At 46.7% G+C, this 19,540-nt stretch overlaps 1 protein-coding gene across 1 annotated transcript in view; it reads right to left on the bottom strand.

The window, feature by feature from the left end:
* Positions 1–19,540, bottom strand: part of ME3 (malic enzyme 3) — a 219,064-nt gene that overhangs the window by 45,598 nt on the left and 153,926 nt on the right. The gene's annotated exons all lie outside the window — the stretch shown is intronic.

Here is a 19,540-nt window from a genome sequence, read left to right as displayed (position 1 = left end):
TTGGAGAACCATATTTCATGCCACTGGGCCTCAAAAGAAAGCTGGGGGTAGCGATTCTCATATCAGACAAATTAGATTTTAGCCTAAAGACTATAGTTAGAGATGCAGAAGAACACTACAACATTCTGAAAGAGTCTATCCAACAAGAAGATCTAACAGTTGCAAATATTTATGCCCCCAACATGGGAGAAGCCAACTACATAAGCTAACTGTTAATCAGAATAAAGAGACATATTGATAAGAATACGTTAATTCTAGGGGATCTTAACATGCCCTTCTCAACAGCAGACTGATCTAAGCAGATAATCAACAAAGAAACAAGAGCTTTGAATGACATACGCGGCCAGATGGACCTCATAGATATATACAGAACATTCCACCCTAAAACAACAATACTCATTCTTCTTGAGTGCACATGGAACTTTCTCCAGAATAGACCACATACAGGGTCACAAATCAGGTCTTAACCAATACCAAAAGACCGAGATTATTCCCTGCATATCCTCAGACCACAACGTTTTGAAACTGGAACTCAACCACAAGGAAAAGTTTGGAAGAAATTCAAAAACTTGGAAGGTAAATACCATCCTGCTCAAGAACGTTTGGATCAACCAGGAAATCAAAGAATAACTTGAAAAATTCATGGAAACCAATGAGAATGAAGACACATTGGTCCAAAACCTATGGAATACAGCAAAGGCAGTCCTAAGGGGGAAATACATAGCCATCCAAGCCTCACTCAAAAAAAAAAAAAAATCCTGAATACAGAAACTCTCTTTACACCTTGAAGAACTGGAGAATCAACAAATTAAGCCTACTCCACACACGAGAAGGAAAATAATTAAGAGCAGAGATCAATGAGTTAGAAACTAGAGATACAGTAGAACACATCAACGAAACTAGAAGCTGGTTCTTTGAGAGAATTAATAAGATCAATAAACCACTGGCCAGACTAATCCAAAAGAAAAAAGACCCAAGTTAATAAAATTATGAATGAAAGGGGAAGGTTCATGACTAATACCAAGGAAACAAAAACAATCATCAGAAATTATTATCAATATGTACATGCCAATAAGTTAAGCAATCTAGAAGAAATGGATGCATTCCTGGAAACCTATAAAATTCCAAGACTGAAACAGGAAGAAATCAATAATCTGAATAGACCAAGAACTAGTAATGAGATTGAAGCAGTGATCAAAATCATCCCAAAAAACAAGAGTTCAGGACCTGATGGATTCCCTGGGGAATTCTACCAAGCATTCAAAGAAGAAATAATACCTATTCTTCTGAAGCAGTTTCAAAAAATAGAAACAGAAGTAAAACTGCCAGACTCTTTCTATAAAGCCAGCATTACCTTGATCCCCAACACAGGCAAAGACTCCATCAAAAAAGGAGAATTTCAGACCAATATCCCTGATGAATATGGATACCAAGATTCTCAACAAGATTCTAGCTAATAGGATCCAACAGCATATTGAAAAAATTAACCACGAGGACCAGGTTAAATTTATCCCTGGGATGCAAAAGTGGCTCAACATTCGCAAATCAATCAATGTGATAGAATAAATTAATAAAAGAAGAGAGGAGAAACACATGGTCCTCTCAATTGATGCAGAAAAAGAATTTGACAAAATACAACATTCTTTCCTGATAAAAACTCTTCAGAGTATAGGGATAGAGGGAACATTCCTCAACTTCATAAAATCCATCTGTGAAAAACCCACAGCAAATATCATTCTCAATGGGGAAAAGCTGGTCTTCCCACTGAGATCAGGAACACGACAAGGATGCCCACTCTTACTGCTGTTGTTCAACATAGTATTAGATGTCCTAGCAACAGCAATCAGACAACAAAAAGAAATTAAAGGTATTCAAATTGGCAAAGAAGAAGTCAAACTCTCTCTCTTTGCAGATGACATGATACTTTATGTGGAAAAACCAAGACTCCACCCCCAAATTACTAGAACTCATACAGCAACTCAGTAATGTGGCAGGATACAAAATCAACGCACAGAAATCAGCTGATTTCTTATACACTAAGAATGAAACTGTAGAAAGGGAAATTAGAGATTCAATTCCATTCAAAATAGCACCAAAACCCATAAGACACCTTGGAATAAATCTAACCAAAGAGGTAAAGGATCTATACTTGAGGAACTCTAGAACACTTAGGAAATAAATGGATGAAGACACAAAAATATGGAAAAACTCATGGCTCCATGCTCACGGACATAAGAATAAACATTGTTAAAAATCAACCTATACTTTCAATGTCATCTCAATCAGAATACCATTGGCATTTTTCCAAAGTGCTAGAACAAATGATCCTAAAATTCGTAGGGTACAGAGAAGACCCCCAATAGCCAAGGAAATGGGGAAGAAGAAAAACAAATCTGGGGGCATCACGTTGCTTGATTCCAAGCTTTATTACAAAGCTTTGATCACCAAGATAGCATGGTATTGGCACAAAAACAGACACATAGACCAGTGGAATAGAACAGAGAGCCCAGATATGGACCCTCAACTCTATGGTCAAATAATCTTCAACAAAGCAGGAAAGAAATATCCAGTGGAAAAAGGCAGTCTCTTCAATAAATGGTGTTGGGAAATTTGGCAGGTATATACAGAAGAATGAAACTCAGCCATTCTCTTACACCATACACAAAGACAAACTCAAAATGGATGAAAGACCTCAATGTGAGACAGGAATCCATCAAAATCCTAGAGGAGAACACAGGCAGTAACCTCTTTGACACTGGCCACAGCAACTTCTTTCAAGACACGTCTCCAAAGGCAAGGGAAACAAAAGCGAAAATGAACTTTTAGGACTCCATCAAGATAAAAAATCTGCACAGCAAAGGAAAGAATCAACAAACCAAAGAGGCAACCCATGGAATGGGAGAAGATATTGCAAATGACACTACAGACAAAGAACTGATATCCAAGATCTATAAAGAACTCCTCAAACTCAACAGCCAAAAAACAAATTATCAAGTCAAAAAATGGGCAGAAGACATGAACAGACACTTCTCCAATGAAGACATACAAATGGCTAGTAGACACATGAAAAAATGTTCATCATCACTAGCCATCAGGGAGATTCAAATCAAAACCACATTGAGGGGCGCCTGGGTGGCTCAGTGGGATAAAGCCTCTGCCTTCGGCTCAGGTCATGATCCCAGGGTCCTGGGATCGAGCCCCGCATCGGGCTCTCTGCTCAGCAGGTTGCCTGCTTCCTCCTCTCTCTCTGCCTGCTTCTCTGCCTACTTGTGATCTCTGTCTGTCAAATAAATAAATAAAATCTTTAAAAAAAAACAAAAAAACCCACATTGAATACCACCTTACACCAGTTAGAATGGCCAAAATTAACAAGACAGTAAACAACATGTGTTGGAGAGAATGTGGAGAAAGGGGAACCCTCTTACAATGTTGGTGAGAATGTAAGTTGGTGCAGCCACTTTGGAAAACTAGTGTGGATGTTCCTTAAGAAATTAAAAATAGAGCTTTCCTATGACCCTGCAACTGCACTACTAGGTATTTACCCTGAAGATACAGATGTAGTGATAAGAAAAGCTATATGTTCCACAATAGCCAAACTAGGAAAGAACCTAGATGTCCAGCAACAGATGAATGGATAAAGAAGATGTGGTATATATATACACAATGGAATACTATGCAGCCATCAAAAGAAATGAAATCTTGCCATTTGCGACAACATGGATGGAACTAGAGGGTATTATGCTTAGCAAAATAAGTCAATCAGAGAAAGACAGCTATCATATAATCTCCCTGATATGAGGAAGTGGAGATGCAACAAGGCGGGGAGCTTGGGGGGTAGGAAAAGAATAAATGAAACAAGATGGGATCGGGAGGGAGACAAACTATAAGAGACTCTTAATGTCACAAAACAAAATGAGGGGGGTTGGGGGGGAGGGGAGTAGGGAGAGGGTGGTGGGGTTATGGACATTGGAGAGGGTATGTGCTATGATGAGTGCTGTGAACTGTGTAAACCTGGCGATTCACAGACCTGTACCCCTGGGGCTAATAATACATTATATGTTTATAAAAAAAAAAGTCACTTTGGCTAAAAAAAAAAAAAAAAAAAAAGAAAGCAAGAAAAGAAAAAGAAGGGCTATATGTATCCCAATGTTCATAGCAGCTATGTCCACAAGAGCTAATCTGTGGAAAGAGCCGAGATGCCCTTCAACAGACGAATGGATAAAGAAGATGTGGTCCATGTATACTATGGAGTATTATGCCTCCATCAGAAAGGATGAATACCCAACTTTTGTATCGACATGGATGGGACTGGAGGAGATTACGCTGAGTGAAATACGTCAAGCAGAAAGCCAATTATCATATGGTTTCATTTACTTGTGGAACATAAGGAATATCATGGAGGACATTAGGAGAAGGAAAGGAAAAGTGAAGGGAGGAGAAATCGGAGGGGAAGGCAAACCATGGGAGACTGTGGACTCCGAGAAACAAACTGAGTGTTTTAGAGGGGAGGGGGTGAGGGGTGAGCCCAGTGGTGGGTATTAAGGAGGGCACAGATTGCAGGGAGCACTGGGTGTTATACACAAACAATGAATCATGGAACACTACATCAAAAACTAATGATGCACTGTATGGTGACTAACATAACATAATAAAAAAAATAAATGTTAATTATAATTGCCTTACATGTTCATTAAGATACAACTATTAACAACAGTAATAAAAATTGCTAAACTTTACCAAGTGCTTCTCACTGGCTGGGCTTCATGCTGAGCTATTTACATACATTATTTCAATTAATTTTCACATGACCTTATGCAGTAGGTGCCCTTTCAGAGAGGGAGTCCTGAGCTACCGATGTGAGGTTCTTTGCCCAGGGGTTACTTACTCTCCTGCAGTTGGAAAGTAGTGGAGCTGGAATCTGAATCCAGCTCTGACTCCAGCGCTTAGCTTAATAGCAGTGTTACTGCTTCAACTTATCCCTAACTTAATGGCAATATGATTTAGTAAAAGATACAGCTCAACAGGTGACAGAGCTGGCTTTCTTTCTCCGTCGGGAAAGACAGGACCATGTGGTGGGAAGAAAACACCAAACCAGGAGACAGGCAAACTGTGCTCACTCTCTGTCTCTGACATAAACTCTGAGTCTTGGGTGAGTCCTCCTCTCCGTCTGGGTCTCAGTTTCCCTCTCTGAGAATGGGGAGTTGTAGAGGACCTACTCAGGGGGTGGCTGGAGTAGATACACTATGAGCTTCATGCATATTTTTTTCTCCAAGTCTGAAGTAGGGAGGTTTGACCACTGTCAGGAAGAGCGACATGTGGCAAGAACCCATCTGAAGAGGGAGTATTTTCAAGTCTGCTTGGAGCGGAGACACAGCAGACCAGCTGAGCTCATAGGGCAGAGGCAGGCCCCCTCTGGATAGGACAGCAGCACAGAGGAGCCCCTAGGAAGGGGACCCGCTCAGGTGTGCGACTCTGGGCTTGGGGCAGTTTCCTGATTTTACTGCTAGCAGCATTTGGCTGACCTTCCTTCTTTCCTGCCTGAAGCTACCTGTCACCGGGAGGGCCCTGCTCCTCTGTCTCCTTCTGCACGTCTGAACTCTTCAACCCAAAGCCCTGGCCGGTGCTCAGGGTTACCTGGTGCTTCTGCTCTGGAGAACCGCTGTCCTGGAGAAAGAGGCCCCGCTCCAAACCGGCGCAGAGCTGCCCAGACTTTTCCACCCTGCTGGGGACTCAGCTGGGAAATGGCCTTGGAGCTGCCAGGGAAGGCATTTCATGGCCAGGGTTCCCTTAAAGACACAGGGCCGTTGGGTGCTCAGGCATGAGGAAGTCTGCAAATGGTGACCTGTGTCTGGGGGCCCGGGACAGCTGGGTATGACACTGTGACGAGACCCAGACTGGCACTAACAGAGCTGGGTACCTGCCACCTGCCTGGGATGAGGAGATTCTAAGGTAGATGTTCTGCTCAACCCCCCAGCAAGCGGGGTGTTGCGTGAGGGACACCGTGTGAGCAAAACATTCCTGGAGCTGCAGACCTGGTTTCTCTGTTCCATAGGTCAGGACCTGCCATTTTTTCAGACACCTGGATCTAACCTCTTTCAGGCCTGAACAAACACAAGGGACCTGGGAGGAGCAGGTGAATTTGCTTAGCCTGTCTCCAAACCAAATGACCAAAAGCAACATTCCTATTTTCAGGGGAGGCCAGTCTGGTCCCCCAACACAACCCCCCCTCCCCCCAGAGATTCTCACAGCAGAGTGCTCAGTGAGAACATCAGTTTTCATCGGTGGAAAGCTATTTCTTTGATTTATCTTTTCCTCCCAGGAACTAGAGCTGACAGAATCATGAAAGCTCTTGGACCTTTTTTTTCCTTTTTTTTTTTTTAATGTATTCCATTAAGCCCTAGTCCCTCGAGATAGTCCCAGAAAGTTTCTGTGGCTTAATGTATTTGAGAAACTCTGAATATTACATGTAACATATGCAATATATTTTGAAGGCTCTTAAAAGTCCTGCATTAAGAAACCTGTTATACCTAGCATTCTTTAAACTTCTTTGAATTTACCTTCTGTGTCCCACCCTCCCCACCTATGGCAGAGCACACTTTGACAGACGCAACTCTCCACAGAAAGAATTTTGTACCATAGGGGTCTGGGTGAATTCAGAGCAAGGCCATCTCTCCCTGGGATTATTGCAACTGCCTCTTCTGGCCAGGATCCTACAACAATAATCTTACCTCCACCAGGTTTATTGCCCTTCCCCCAATCCATCTTTCTAAACATAAATCTGTGTAGGCCACTTATTTTCTGAAAATCCATACAGGGCTCCCACTGCCTTTAGGATTATGTCCAAAAACTTTGGCTGGTACTCACTTTGGCCCCAACCTTAATGCCCAACCCCTGCCCATCCCATGTCTTCTTCTACCCTGGACACATCCTGCTGTCTCCCAAATATCATGGGTCCTTGCATAGCTCTATGTTTTTATTCAAGGGTCTAGAAGGCCACCTTTCACCCAGGCCAACTCCTACTCAAAGTGAAAGATCCAGCTTAAATGTCACCTCTTATAGGAAGGCTTCCCTGTGCCATTGCTTTCCCTACCCTCAGGGTAGTACTAAATCTTTTCTTCCCTGGACTGCCGTGACACTCTGGGTATATGTTTATCATAGCATATATCCCTTTGTGTTACAATTCAATTATTTTTTTCTAGAGAGAGAGAACACATGTATACAAATGGGGGGTGGGTAGGGAAAGGCACAGGAAGAGGCAGAGAGAGAATCTTAAGTGGGCTCTGTGCCCGGCATGATCTCCCACGACCCGAGATCATGATCTGAGCTGAAATCAAGAGTCAGCACTTAACCAATGGACCCTCACAGGTGCCCCTCCGTTTCAATTATTAAAGAAACGAATTCAGCAGAATATCCCCTTTGTCCCAGGATCTATGTTAGGTATGACCTAAAAATCCAGTCCAGCAAACATGTCTAAGTGTCCACTGTGAACAAGGGACCACCTTACCTGCAAGATCACAAAGGCAAATACAAGAACCTCAGTCTGATGGGAACCCAAGAAAATAAAGAAGCTATCGTAACCTACTGTAGCCAGGGTAACAATAAAGGTATGTGCTAGGTATGTGGGAGGTCCTGAAGGGAGCAGGCAGCTCTGTGGGGGGCGGGGGGTGGTGGGGGGTGGCGAGGGTTTCACAGGTGTGGCCTGAAGGAAGAGCAGGGGTTCACGGGAAGGCTGTGTGGGTGGGGGAGGGAGAAAGGCATCTCAGGCAGGAGGAATAACATGTGCGTGTAGGATAAGAATAGGGGGCCTTCCTGGAGCTGCAAGCTAAAGCTTGGGTGGAGGGTGGGGAAAAAGGGGGCAGCTGGGGGAGACTGCCTGGGTACAGGCGTGCGTAAAGAGCCTAGACAGTCTGGAGGGCAGTGGGCCCCACTGAGGGGCTGGAGGCAAGAAGGTGCATGTGTTTTAGGGAGTTCGTTGTCACAGTACAGTGGAAGACGGGGTGGACAGCTGGGAGGACAAACTAGAGGCAAGAAGACAGGTCAACTCCTGGGAGAGACCATGAAGTCTTCCTGGAGCCAGGCAGCGCGGTCAGCGCGGGACAGAAGGCGCAGGCTAAACGGTGTGAAGGAGGACTGGCAGAGTGTCAGGGAGTGGAAAGAACTTTGGGATCGATGGGTCTGGCTCCATTGCACAATAAATGTGCGACCTTAGGCAAGTTATTTAATCGAAATTTCAGTCTTCACGGATGAGAGAGCGGGCTAACAATACCTCTTTTGCAGTTCTGTTAGAATCGAGTAAGATAATGTGTATAAAGTGTAGCATGCCATAGGCGCGGTGTGCAGGGAGGGGATGGTTTTTAACGGCAGGGATGCATTAACAGGCCAGGTGCAGAAGATAAAGGAGAACGGGGAGCCCAGGCTGGGGGACAGGGATGTCCACTGCTCACTGAGGTTGGGGATAGAGAAAGACTAGCAAACTTACTTGGTGAGAGAAGCTTGGTACATGGGGATTGAGTCTGAGGTGCTGGGATGTCTGAGTGGACGTGTTCCCAAAGCAGTAGGCGCTCCATGAGGCTCTGTGGACAGGAGCATGAAGTTCAGGGCCTTGTGACCAGTCAGGGTCATAAAACTGGATGAGGGTCTCAGGCAGAGCACGTGCAGTGCACGGGAAGCAGGGTCAAGGACAGAGTCCTGGGATGCATGTATGTCCAAGGAGCAGAGGGAAAGAGAGTCCAGCAAAAGAAAGCCCACAGGGAAGCCAGTGGGGTAGATGGTGGGCCAGCAGAGCAGCTGTCACAGGAGCCACATGACGGGCTATGGTCAGGAATGTCAGATGCTGCTGGGACGTCAAGCGAAAAGGACATCTCAAAGTATCTATGGAGGCTGGTGTTTAGATGATCATCGCGACCTTTTCCAAACTACATTCAGTAGAGTGGTGTGGTGGGGGAAACCATGCTGTAAGGGGTTAAAGGGTAAATGGAAGGGGAGGAAAAGTCAGTGATTATCAGTGTCAAGAAGCTTGGCTATGAAGTAGGGGTGAGTGCCATTGGGGGATAAGGGACTGAAGGATGGATTCATTTTTGAGACGGGGTATGCCTATCAGGTAAAGGAGCTAGTGGGGAAGAGAGGTGAGAGAAGCAGGGTTGGGGGAGATCCCAGGGAAATGGGGGAGGTGGGAACCAGTTAGAGCTCGATGAAGACATGGTCCCTCCCTCTGGGAGCCCGCCGTCATGGAGGGGTGGATATGAAGCCCTTACACCACAGCTCCACCCCAGTGTGCCCAAGGGAGTGACTCATTCTGCTAGGGAGGTGGGTGGGGAAGGGAACCACAAGCATAGTGGGAAACTATTCCGTAGGCGAGGAAATTGGCAACCATGGAGTGGAGAAAATGGGAATACTGAGCCTGAAAAAGAGAAAGCCAAGTGGAATGAGGCATTATGATTATCTTCAAAGACATGAAGAACTGTTCTGTTCTGTGGACAAGGACTAAAGTAGACTTATTTTATGTGGCCTTGGGGGAAAAAAGCAGAGCCAACAGGTGGGAATTGGAAGGACCAACATTTCAATGCTCTCTACGGCACAGAGTTCAAACACAGAACCACTCAGCTAGGTCAGGGGACAGAGGCTACCAGTTGCTGGAAGTGATGCTATGGTCTCTGGAAGCTGGCAACTGGAAAGTGTGGTCCTTTTTACTTGGCACGGAAGTTGTAGAAGGGATTCCAGCCAGGAGGTGAGGGTGGACCTCTGAGGCCCTTCCCTTCCTAGGTCCGGCCCTGGGAGATCCCCCTGATGTGCTGGGCTCTGGCAGCCAGACTGGCCGGCTCCTGTGGCTGGCATTCTGACCCAATGGGGAAAACTCCCATTGAGTAACAAGACAGTTACAGGAAACAGCGACTTCTAAGCAAAAGGACCAGAATAATGTGGCCGTTCCTCAGTCACTGCTCTGACGGCTACCCCTGGCCAGACAGAAAACACTTCAGGAACAGTTTGGATTTCCTCCTCAACTTCCCAGTTTGTGTGAGCTCCTGGGCATGCATTCAAATGGGAACAGAAATCCCAGTGCTAGGAAGAGGATGGCGGCCAGTCTGCTGACCCCTTGGCCTCTCAAAGGTCAGAGGTCAGCACTGGGTTTCTCCTCCAGGACACAGCATCGTCACTCCTCAACCCTCTGCTTGTAAAGCCTGTGCACGTTTCCTAGCCACCAACCTGCTGGCTGGCTCGGGGGTGTCAGCATTTACACCGGCTCTGATCTGCCCAGACGCTGTACATTTGAGTGGTCATAAAGCCACGGAGATCGCACGAACCTTCTCTGACCAGCGTGGCCCGTTGTGATCGCTCTCTTCAGGTGGATGACTACCACATCCGTCACATCTCCAACCTCCTTAGCGTCTCAACTGCCCCTCCCCCACAGACCTGGCTAAATTTTATCTTGACTTACGCTGGACGGGGGGGAGGACAATAAGGTTGGAAATCCTGGTCCCCGTGTGTTGGGCTTTCAGGACAGCAGAGAGCCACCGCACCGGGGGTGGGGGAGGGGCAGAAAAGGAACCATTTGGCTAGGTCAGGGGACAGATTAGATCAAAACAGCATGGGGCAGTGTCCTTGAGAGAAGGGAGTGGTCTTATTTGCCCCTGTGGGACACAAAAGCTGAAGAAGGAGCTCTCAGTGACTTCCTTTTCCTGCCTCCAGCTCTAGGCAAACAAGCATGCCCAGTGCCCTCTGCCTGCCCGGCCCAGTCGGTGCTGGGAAGGAATGGAAGCATGAATGACCGAAGGCAGAGGACAGTCCCTCCGCCGAGCGCCCCGCGGCACACATCCGTAAGACAACAGCTCCCCTTGGAGCCACACGCTGTTCCTCCAGAGGCCACAGCAGCAAAGTAGCCTTGGGTCACCTCCGTTCAGGCTATTGCCTTTACCTGTGCTGCTCAGGTTAATGCAGGTGGGACTTCCCAACCAGGCAGGGAGAGCCGGGGGGCGGGATGGGGTGTTGTAAACTGCCTCAGGTTTTGGACTCACACGGGTTTGGGGCAAGTCCAAACTCTTGTCATTTCTAACTGGGTGATTTTGGACAAGTTACTTAACCTTTTGAGCCGGAGTTTCTTTATCTCTAAGGGCACTGTAATAATGAAAGCCCCCAGCACAGAGGGGGTGCTCTGTAAAAGTGAGTGGCCAGCTCCTTTTCTGGGAAGAAGGCCATGATTTTTAAATCTCACCCAATGTCCCAAGCCCTTTGACCACTGCATTCCCCCGGCCACCCTGATCGACGCTGCCGGCAGGGCCCTGGCCAGGCGCATGCTAGATCTACACAAACTCAAGGGAGAGATTTCTTTTTTTTCCCTAGTCGATTATAAACTCCTTGAGACAAAGTCTATTTCTGACTTCTCACTGTGTTGAATAAATATCTGTCCTCTGAATGAATGCATATATGGTTAAACACATGAATGAAGAAATAAACAAATGCTACTTAGAACGACTTTCTGATAATTTTTTTGTGTCCAGAATACAATGTCAGGAAGCAGGACTTCTCCAGGATAGGTCTACTCTTTGTATTGGCCACCCTCCGGGGCACAGAGAAAACACATGATAAATACAGGCTGAAAGGAAGCTTGGAAGCAATTTCAGGAATTATGCGATCCAGAGCAAGCAACTGGGTAGGTTCCCCTTGACTTCCCACTGCCTTTATCATTATCTGACTATGGGGAAATAATTTTCTTCCTGGGTCTCAGTTTCCCCACCTGTAAAGAGACAGAGTCGGGTCAAGTGAACCGGCTGTTTCTTGCTCTGATAGTCTAAGATTGTGAGATGACAGTCCTAGGGAGGCCTGGGTGGGAAAATTAGATAAGACAGAGCTCGAACAGCAGAAGGCATTCCTAAAATTCAGTATATACATGAAAATACTGAGTAGTGACGGTCTCTGCTAAGAGGGCTCAGAATGGGAACACTCCCTTGAAACCTTCTCATCAAGGCTGGGAGTGAACCTCATGCTCTTTACAAGCTCTTAAAATTAAAATAAAATCTTGAAATTTTCTTTGTAGTCTGGATGCCACAAGCTTAGGGGTTTTCCTTTGTTTACCATTTAAAAACCACCAGGAGAAGCTTAGAGCCAGAAAACCTCAGCTCTTCCTGTTGGGGATGACTGCATGGAGGTCGGCTTGTAGTTTCTGAAAGGACTTGGAGGGGGCATCCAGCTCTGGTGAGTGATGGGGCAACAGGACCACCTGCCGTTTGGTGATTAAAGAAGGAAGAACCAAGAAGGGCCAGCTAATCAACCCAGGTGCTGGAGAATTTTCCCATCACAAAAAAGAAATGATAATTACATGATGTGACAGAGGTGTTCGCTAACCCTGCGGTGATCATCATATTGCGATATATTTATCAATTCCGGTCACACACCATAAATTTACACAGGGTTCTATGTCAATTATATCTCAATAAAAATAAAAAGCAAACAACAAAGATGGTGTTTCTCACTGCCGACAGCTGCGGAGTTTTGAAAATGGGAGTTGACTGCTGATTGCTCCAGAGCTCCCCTTATGGTGAAGATGGGCAGGGCACTAACCCTGCCCTAGAACAAGCTGGGAAGAGTGTGCTAAGTAGGATAGCTTCCAAAAGACCTTCCCCGCATTTATCTTCCTTGCCTATTGTATCAAGAAGCTGTCTGGAGTATGTTGGACTGTCTTTCACGTAAAAGAACAGAAACAGAAAGTATCCAAAGGAGAGGGTGGGTTCTGGAGTTTGACTACCTCCTTTCACAGCTTGGTCAACCATTAACCAGAGGCGTGACCTTGGACAAGCTCCCCAACCTTTCCATGCCTCAGTTTCCTCATCTGTAAATTGTGCATTCATTCAACAAGTGTTTATTGAAAATCCATAGCACACTCAGCATTGTTATGGGTGCTTGAGATGTAACAGTGAACAGAACAGTCAAAGATCCCTCCCTGCAACTTCTATTTTAGTGGCACAGGATAAAAATTGTCTACTTAATAGGATTAGCATATTAAATGACATAATTCATGCGAACTGCTTTGTTGTCTACAGGAGCCTAGGTTAGCCCAGCACTGAATTCACCAGAGGGAGATGGGGTGGGATGTTTGCTTGCTTCTTTCTTTCTTTAATGGACTGTTTTTGTTTTGTTTTGTTGTTTTTTAATACAAAGAACTATTTCTGGAAAAGAATTGATGCTTAACTCATTATTAAAAAATTCATTATTTTTTCTAGTCATAAAAGAGATGCTACTGCACAATCAAATGATACAGAAATGAATGGCTTGGGAAGCAAAAATTCCAGGCAACTTCATCCTTTAACTACAGGCACTGTTACCAGCTTGGTGTAGATGCATCCAGATACTTTTTTCTTTATAGACCTTATTTTGATGAAATCTTTTGTTTTTCAGAGCTTTCCAGTTATCCAACTTTATCAAAAAACAACCTAGTTAACCTAATAAAATGCTTGTGGCAGAATAAGAAGAAACCGTGTGTGTGTGTGTGTGTGTATGAACGAACAAGACACAAAGAAAGAGAGACAGAAAGTGAGAGGAATGGACCACGCCATGGGATTGTTTGGAATTGCTATATCCCCTCTGGCATGGAATGAGGAGGCTTGGACCTGGGGCCTCCAGTCTTATCCACCCTTTCTTTCCCTTGAGAAATCTGTGTCATCAGTAGCAGCTCAGACAAATCTTCCCTGAGTGGCACCTGGGTGGCTCAGTGGGTTAAGTGTCTGACTCTTGATTTCGGCTCAGGTCATGATCTCAGGGTCATGAGGTTGAGTCCATGTGAGGCTCCCTGCTTGGTGCAGAGTCTGCTGGAGGATGCTTTCTCTCTGGCCCCCCACCACTTTCTCTCTCAAATAAATAAATCTTCAAAGAAAGAAAGAAAGAGAATGAATCTTTCCTGATAAAACACCTTGGTGTCCCATTTCATTTCTGGATAATCAGGGAGAAGAATGGAATGAAATGCCCCCAGGCAGTACTTTTCTTTCTTTCTTTTTTTAAAAGATTTTATTTATTTATTTGACAGACAGAGATCACAAGTAGGCAGGCAGGTGGAGTGGCGGGAAGCAGGCTCCCTGCTGAGCAGAAAGCCCTATGTGGGGCTCGATCCCAGGACCCTGGGATCATGACCTGAGCCGAAGGCGGAGGCTTAGCTCACTGAGCCACCCAGGTGCCCCCCTCCAGGGACTACTTTTGAGGACATGGATTTTCTGATGGTTTCCTACCCTAATGCTCTGCTGGATTTCTATGAGTCTGTTTTCCATTTTCAGAAGGCTTTTTTGTTGTTGTTCTTTTTCAAATTTGCTTGCTGGGTTTTTTTTTTTTCCCCCACAATGTTGTGCACTTTCTTTATTACTTCATTCTTGTGAAAAGTATCTCTTTAATATATTAAGCAGAGCTATTCTCTACTCTTTCTGAGAATCCTTTTCCTAGGCTTCTAATTCTTCTACTAGTTGTGTATCTGATTTTCCCACAGTGCAGACTGTTTTCATGTGGATTATAGTGAATCATGAATTTATTTTCACTGGGGAGTTGTTTTTCCCCTCGAGGAATTCCACACAGCATGGCCTGTGGGAGTGTCCTTACAGAGAAATGTGACTCTGCCTTCTGCCAGGAAGGTTCCCCAACCGAATCGCTGGCAGGAGACAATAATTTACACTCATTTCTGAACCATGTGTATCTTATAAATGCAGACCCTAAATCTACACATGGTGAAGGCTTCGTGTTTTGGTTTCTTCCAAGAGACATTCTGTCCCCTCACAAGCTCTTTGTCGTTTGACGGGCTTGCCCAGTAGAGCCTGTCTCTTCTCTGAGGGCGGAGTAGCCCCGGAAGGTTCCTAGTTTCCTGCAGGACTCTCAGCACCAACATCCTGCCTTGTGTGACCCTGCTGCCTGGGTGTGGACCCATCTCCAAGCCTGAATGATTGGAAGGAAACAGCCGTGAAAATGGAAGGACAGTGTTGCCTGGGTGGCTCAGTAGTTAAGCATCTGCCTTCAGCTCAGATCATGATCCCAGGGTCCCGGGACGGAGCCCCTCATCGGGCTCCCTGCTGAGAAGGAAGCCTGCTTTCCTTCTCCCACTCCCCCTGCTTCTGTGCCCCCTCTCTCTGTGTCTCTCTCTGTCAAATAAATAAATAAAATCTTTAAAGAAAGAAAAGAAAGTGGAAGGACATTCAAGACTGGGGAAATAAGCATGTAGGCTCTGCGTGCGGCTCTCACAAAATGACATGTGGGGCACATGACAGGGGCTGAGGGAGCAAGGGAGCCAGTGGTAGCAGGTGAAGCCATCTAAGGCTTCCTTCTGGCTCTAAGAGCAAAGTGCAGGGGAGCTGGATGGGTAGCCTCTTAACAAGTCAGTATCAGTGGGTGGATCTTGGAGCAATCTAGTAATTTTTTTTTTTAATCTTTGGGCGAGTCTCCCTTTCTCATTTTTGTATTAAGAAATATTGGGGCACCTGGGTGGCTTAGTGGGTTAAAGCCTCTGCCTTCGGCTCAGGTCATGATCTCAGGGTCCTGAGATCGAGCCCTGCATTGGGCTCTCTGCTGAGCCAGGAGCCTGCTTCCTCCTCTCTCTCTGCCTGCCTCTCTGCCTACTTGTGATCTCTGTCAAATGAATAAATAAAATCCTTAAAAAAAAAAAAAAGAAAATAGAGATAGGGAAAGTTTTTTTTTTTTAAAGAAATGTTGTCACACGGAAAGATGTTGGGTTTGCAAGGGGACAGTGATGCCCCATAGACCATGCCTCCTGGGATTTTTGTCTTGTGTTCTCCCCCCTCTTGGAATCTGGCAGGATCTGTGATCTTGTAGGATCTTTCATAGTAGAATGTATTGTGCCAGTCTTATTCTCGTGTGAACTTCAAATGTAGGGTGGTGTGTGCACGTGTGTGTGTGTGTGTGTGTGTGAGAGAGAGAGACAGAGACAGAGACAGAGACAGAGAAGGACAGAGAGAGATTGAGACAGACTGAGAGAAAGAGAGAGAGAGAGAACCAGACGTATAAAGATGCAGAGACTGAAAAAAAAACATTTTCCTGGTGCTAAAAAGCAAATGATTTTTTTTTAAAGTCAGGTTTGTTATTATTTTTTAAACTATCATTTACCTTCTTCTATATCACTCCTCCCAGCACCTTAAGAACCTCTATTTTAGGGTTGGGAGCAAGAGGGAAAGGGGGTGGCTTCCCTCCTGAGCCCATGGAAAGGCAGGAGCTGCTGCTGACTCACCCTCTGTCCAGGCAGCAGACGGGGCTAAGGCCACAGGTACAAACGGAAAACAGACCTTTCCCATCAGTTCTACTGTAAGTAACCCAAATGAAAAAACACATGGTAGTGGAAAGGGCCAGGGAAAGTGTGTGACTCAGGCACCAGGTTCCAGGTCTGCAGGGCAGAAAGAGAGAGAGAGAGCGCGGGGATGACTGTGTACACCCTGGGAGCCGGGGGAACCGAAGGCTTTGTCTCAGCTCTGAGCCCGCAGTGATTCCTTCTGTCCGGGTGTGCCCTCCCCAGCAGCCAGACTCCAGGATAGTAGTGGAGCCACAGTGACTTTCTCTGGGCCCAAACCCTTAAGTTCTGCCCGCGTTAGTGGACAGGGGCAAGGAGGTGGAGCTTCTCAGTAGCAGGATGTTTGGAAAAAGACAAGAAATTTGAAGGCAGGAGTCAACATCTCCAGAAGGGCTTTCTTAAAATACATTGTGTTTGGCTTCAAGGCTGCTGACTCATACCCCACCCCCCTCGCTTCCAGGCAGTCCATCCTGGGGCTACAATATTCCCCAGAGCGCCTGGGGAGACCAGCTCATTTCCCACCTACAGTATCCACAGAAACATCTGCTTTAGCTTATTAGACAGTCAAAACAAGCAGCTGTCAACCCATCATCATTTCCACTTGAGGACACATTCCTCTCGGCTGATGTGCGCCCCTCCCCAGACCTCCCCACTGCCTGCGTGCCTGTGAGACTGGCAGCCGATTCTGATGATACATGGGAGCCCTTCTCACAAACTCATTTACCTAACCTCCTCACACGAAGAGCGAGACTTCTCTCTGGGGAATCGTGGAATGACTTCTGACTCATTGGAGCTGCAGCGCGCCGGGGACACAGGAAGCAGAAACTGGGCCCTGCAAGCCCATCGCATCTCCCTTCTCTTCCTCTGCAGGGAACTCAGCAGGGTGGAAAGCAGTCTGCCCATGTGGCCAGCACCCACGATCCCCTCTGCAGTCCCCGTTCCTTAGACTCCCGGGGCCCCAGTGTCCTCCTCCATGAGACGGTACAGTAATACCTATCCTTGCCAGCCCCATAGGGATCTTGTGTGGTCCGAAAAGAATCCCGGGGAAGAAAGGCATCTTAAATAGAGTCTCTGAGGCTTATCTCCCACAACCTATACTTGAACACTTTCTGTGACAGGGAACTCATTCCCATAGAGAGTCAGGTGTGCTGTGAGATAGCTCTGATTTGTTTTCAGCTGAAAACTGCCTCCTTTGCCATTCTACCAACTGGTTCTTCTCCATGTGAGTACACGGAAACGAGAGGAGCCCTTTTCTGGAAGAACAACAGCTTTAAGATATCTGGATATGGACAGAGCGGTCCCTACGTCCTCTCCCCACCAGGCTAAGATTTTCTCTCCCCTTGCTGTCATGGTGACTGCTCTCCAATGGCACGCAAGGTCTTTACGACCCTCACTGTAGCCGGTCTGGAACCGAATGTGATGTTGAGGATGGTCTGCAAGGGGGAGCATGAACTGTGACATTCACCTCTGTTGTTCTAGGTGCTATGCCTCTATTAATGCAGCTGACCCTTAGTTTGCTGCTTTGGTGGTTACTTCTCAGTAGCCACCCTACATGAGATCCCCTATGATCTCAGCTGTGAACACCTCACTTCCTGATGGCCATCTCCTCTCTGTCCAGCTTATTTTACCTTTTACCCAACCCAATCATTCCTAAGCCTCATTAGGACTTACCATCCCTTGATCGTGCCATGGTCCCCTTTCCCGCCCACAATGTCCTCATGTCCCTTCTTACTCAGCATACACCCCAGGACACATCATCATAATCAGCCCCTTGAATATACTCACAATTCTTTTCTCTTTTTCTCTCTTGCCTATCAAAATCCAATCCTGATTAAATCCTACTCTCTGCCTCTTCCTGTCCTGCATCCAGACACTTGAAACTGGCTAGAGAAAAACACAGAAATCAGTTAAATTTATGACCAGCGATCTGCAGGGGGACCCAGGGGCCATCCAGCAATCATCCCCTAGCGCCCTAGTTTGGATACTGTGGGTCCTGCCTTCTCCAGGCTTAAACATCCCCCACCTCCACCCCTATCGTCCTTCTCAGTGGATGACCTTGCCCTCAATCAGTGGGCATCCCCCACATCCGCACCCCATGTCCCCACTGGCCTGCACCTGTGCCCAGCGCTCTGCTCCCTGTCCACCCAACCCAACACGTCTGTGCTCCCGTCTAAGGCTGAGCCCTCCAGGTGTGCACCAGATCCTCATCCTCTCACTTACGCAGGACCTTTGGCCCCCCTACCCTACACTCCCTTCCTAATGACTTCTTTTCTATAAGATCCTTCCCATCCCATGTAACGACAGTACTATTTTCTTTCATGTTAGGAAACAACAACAAAAAACCATGACAACGATAAAATGCTTGCTTCTTATCCCCAGATAAGGAGACTTACAAACTCAGTCACCTGCTCCATGACGTCACAGACCTAGGTGTGATGGGGTCAGGAGTCAAATCCAATTTTCCTGCCCCCAGAGCTGCAGACGCCGGAGCGGCGCCCTTCCCAGCCTACTGCTTCCATTTGTGCGGCGGAGCGCAGGCAAGGAAGGCCTTTGCCAATGATGACCAGGCCAGCCCTGCCATGACCTGGGCACTCTTGGGACAGTGAGAAAGGTTGGAGGTTTTCAAGCAACTAGGGGACCTGCTGGGTCTGCAGGGGCCTGCTGAGTTGCCGAAACTCTATCCTCACTGACTTGCTCATCAGACTAAATGTGGGTCGGGGGAGGCACTGTTTCCAGAACTCCATCCCCGTGCCACCCCAGCCACAGCAGGGTGTGTGTGTGGCCGTGATGGCAGACAGACGGGGCAGGTGAGGGGGCAGAAGCTGCCAATTATCACCTACCCCAGTGCACAGATGACACCTCATAAATCTTGCAGGCCGACAGCCCATGTGGCCTCCCTGATGGCTAATTAACGCCATCCGGTCCTCACGTACGGGTGGAAAAAGATGGCTCATGAGGCAAGCTGCCTTCCAAAGCCAGTTTGTCAGAAAGGTACACTTCTTTTCTCCACCATTCACCACATCGCTGTTCATGCCAAGAGACCAGAACAGCTTAGCCAAGGGGGTTTTCTTCCTGGGACATCCGACATGTAACCACTGCCCAGTCACGAGCCTTCAATCATCGGCCCTTTTCTTTCTCTTACCGGCTCACAAAGATTCTCCACAGAACAAATCCACTGGCTTTGTGTCTGCCAGAGACGTGGGGTAAAGTTGTGATTTTCAGATCACCCAGAGAAGCATGCATCTCCTACCTCTTGTTTGTGTATCGGCTGAAACC

This window comes from Neovison vison, chromosome 7, assembly GCF_020171115.1.
Source record: "Neovison vison isolate M4711 chromosome 7, ASM_NN_V1, whole genome shotgun sequence".
Lineage (NCBI taxonomy): Eukaryota > Metazoa > Chordata > Mammalia > Carnivora > Mustelidae > Neogale > Neogale vison.
Note: the sequence above shows the minus strand (reverse complement) of the source record. Positions and strands in the feature narration are given on the sequence as shown.